The sequence below is a fragment of the Heterodontus francisci genome, chromosome 29 (assembly GCF_036365525.1).
Source record: "Heterodontus francisci isolate sHetFra1 chromosome 29, sHetFra1.hap1, whole genome shotgun sequence".
Taxonomy (NCBI): Eukaryota; Metazoa; Chordata; class Chondrichthyes; order Heterodontiformes; family Heterodontidae; genus Heterodontus; species Heterodontus francisci.
In genome coordinates, this window is record NC_090399.1 from 51,266,515 (window position 1) to 51,270,095 (window position 3,581).

Consider the following 3,581-nt stretch of genomic DNA (forward strand, 5'->3'; position numbering starts at 1 on the left):
TGATCAAGAATGAAATCCAATGATGGAAGCATTTCATTAAAGGAGTGGAAAAGAAAAAGAGGGAAAACACACATTTCTGTTTCATTCACTCATGAATCTTAGAATTATTGCAGCTGGTTTTCCTCTGCAATAACAATGCTGATTTAACTCCCTTTTTTTTTGGAGTCTGTCTGGGATGGTTGTGTGTTGTCAAATGGGCCTAAAGTTTCTTTGGTATCAATTTGTAATAACCTGGGGATGGGCACATCAATAAACATGTGGTTGCTGGTGAAACCTGCAGTCTGCAGCTCTTCATTATTGTTTGAGGAAAGCTTCTCTGTACGCACAAGCTTTAACCCTCAATTGCTGCTTCTGTAACATGTGGCTTTAACCATTCAGGTTTCAGTACCTTGATAATTTCTCTCCCTATGGGTGTATTGGGTAATAAATGGGTTTTAAGCCCCCTGTGAGGTATTTGAAATTTCTTCTGGGCCCTTGTTCTTGCTGAATTCGTTAGTGAAATTGTGGGATTTGATTAGCTTTGGGCTTGGCTTGTCTCCTGATGAGTGGGTTCTGCAGTGGATAGATGCCTTCTGGCCTCACTTTGAGTGTCCTTTATGAGTCACACAAGTGCTGCTCACTTTTGGGCATTTTTGTTTCCTTTTTCTCTTTACTGTGGGGAGGGTCTCTTTGCTAATCTCCCCCATGTCCTCTGGGACATTCCTGGCCACAGGTGTCTTTCCAGCTTTCACTGCACTCCCTGTAGCACTTCGACTAGGTGATGCATCGCCTTCACTGTTGGTTTGCCTTTTTGGGAACTTTCATTGTCAGCAGCCTTGGTAAGGTGCTTCTTTGGTCAGAATTTATGTTGGACGATGTGGGGTGGGGGGGGGGGGGGGTCTGATTTTTCCGACATTTCAGAGTTGGCTGACTAAACAGTAGGAGGTTCCATTTGGGAATCCCCCCGCCCTCCTTTAACTTGTTCTCACTGCCTTTTTTGTCCCCTTCCTCCCTAACAGTCTGACAGACCTGTGCTTGTATGTCCCCTTTCGTTTTCAGTGGAGGTCCCACACAATCTACTAGCACTCTACTGTGAAGTTCCCCCCAACCTGGCATGTGTGGCAAGTTTTACAGAACTGCACCACATCTTTGTGAAGTTTTGGCCAGTCAAACTGCTGTCTTATGAGGGCTTTGGTTTTTCGTACACTGACATGTCCAAACATTGTAAGCTCGTGGGCCATTCTTAATGTTTCTTTACAGTACCTCAGTGGCACCACTAACTAGTGAACCACTGTCCACTCTTTGTCCGCAGGTCTGTGAGGAGAGCTCCACTTCCTCATCAGCGCCTCATTCTTTAAATAGTTGCACTCAGGGTCTCTGTCTGTTTCAGTTTCGATTTGAGCAGCCTGTGCTAACTTCCTTAATATTTGGGCTGGCTTGTTGAGCCTCAACAAAAGAAGATCTGTTTAACCCATTCCTTGGGTCCCCTAACTTCCCAAAGAAGGTTTCAGACAACCAGACAGCAGGGACATCTGTTTGCACTGCCAGTTCAGTTTCCTCTGAGGCAGCTGGTTTGGTCATGGCCTGAGAAGCTACACATTCAGGGGTACTGCAGGTGACTGTCTCCTGCCACTGCCCTGTCTTTCTGACCTCCTCTGGTCTCTCTACCACTACTGGGGAAGCTACCACCTTCGCCCCCGCCAGATCATTACCTAGGAGCAGGTCAACCCCATCCACAGGCAAAATAGGGACAATTCCCATGGTCATCGGTCCTGAAACTAGGTCGTACTCCAAGTGTACTCGAGGTATGGGCATCCACCGCCCTCCGATACCATTTACTAACACACTTGCATTCACTGCACTCTCTGGGAGAAAGGTTATGCCTTTTCCCAGCAGAAGAGATGTGGTGGCCCCTGTATCCCTGAGTATGACGATGGGCTTGCTTGCCCCACTCAGGGGGTATGAGGTTACTTTCCCTTTGGATACAAAATCCTGATAAACTTCAGAGATCTTGTTAAATTTTCCTGCACCTACAGCAGTATGTTTCCTGGGTCTTACTGCTGTTGCAGTTAAAGCCACAGCCTTCTCTGCTGTGCTTGCCATCAGGGCCCCTTCTCCTGCAGGTCTGGTGTGCCCTGATTAATCCGACAGGTTTTCGCCATAATTTCCATCAGTCAGCTTGGAGGTGACCATGCCTTGTTATAGCGGAAACACACAGGTCTCCGGGTTTCACTCCTGCTCTCAGCACCATTTTTTTTGGCTTGAGGAGGGCCCCCTGTCCAGCTTTTCTCTCTTGCCCAGGGCTGTTTGGGCTCCCATCACCCTCCCACCTTTTATCTTTTGTGGGGGTGACTAGGGAAGGGTTTCCCTTGGGTATAGACTTAATTCATCAGCCAGGATTCCGGCCTGCCTGGCTCTTTGAACCTTTTATTCCTCTACATGGGTTTTTATAGTAAGCAGGAGAGAGTTTTTAAATTCCTTGAGAAGAATCACTTCTCCAAGGTTTTCATACATGGGCTGTACTTTAAGGGCCCTTAACCACTGGTAAACTAGCAGCTTACTTTTTCAAACTCGAGGTAAGTTTGAGCAGGCTGTTTCCAGAAGGTTCGGAATTTCTGGTGGTAGGCTTCTGGTACTAGCTCATGTGCCCCAAGGATAGCATTTTTAGTCAATTCAGAATCTGATGAACTTTCATCTGGCAACAATGAATAAACCTCATGGGCTTTTCCTTTTAGCCTGCTGTGTAACAACAGGGTCCTGCTCTCAGCAGGCCATTTCGACACACATCCACACAAACAATAACACTCACACAAACTTACGCGCACAAACACACACCTACAAAAACACCCACCCACAGTCATACAAACACACAGAAACAATAACACTCATACAAACATATGCACACAAACGCACACCCGGACAAGCACACTCCCACAGACATAGAGAATCAAAAACACTCACATAAGCACTCTCACACAAACCCACGCAATCACACAAACATGCAGAAACAGTAACACTCACCAAACACATCCACACAAACACACATCCACACAAACATACAGAATCAATAACAATCACAAAAACACACTCACACAAACATACAGAATCAATAACAATCATTTCTTTCTTTTCTTTTGGGCCTCCTTATCTCGAGAGACAATGGATACGCGCCTGGAGGTGGTCAGTGGTTTGTGAAGCAGCGCCTGGAGTGGCTATAAAGGCCAATTCTGGAGTGACAGGCTCTTCCACAGGTGCTGCAGAGAAATTTGTTTGTTGGGGCTGTTGCACAGTTGGCTCTCCCCTTGCGCCTCTGTCTTTTTTCCTGCCAACTACTAAGTCTCTTCGACTCGCCACAATTTAGCCCTGTCTTTATGGCTGCCCGCCAGCTCTGGCGAATGCTGGCAACTGACTCCCACGACTTGTGATCAATGTCACACGATTTCATGTCGCGTTTGCAGACGTCTTTATAACGGAGACATGGACGGCCGGTGGGTCTGATACCAGTGGCGAGCTCGCTGTACAATGTGTCTTTGGGGATCCTGCCATCTTCCATGCGGCTCACATGGCCAAGCCATCTCAAGCGCCGCTGACTCAGTAGTGTG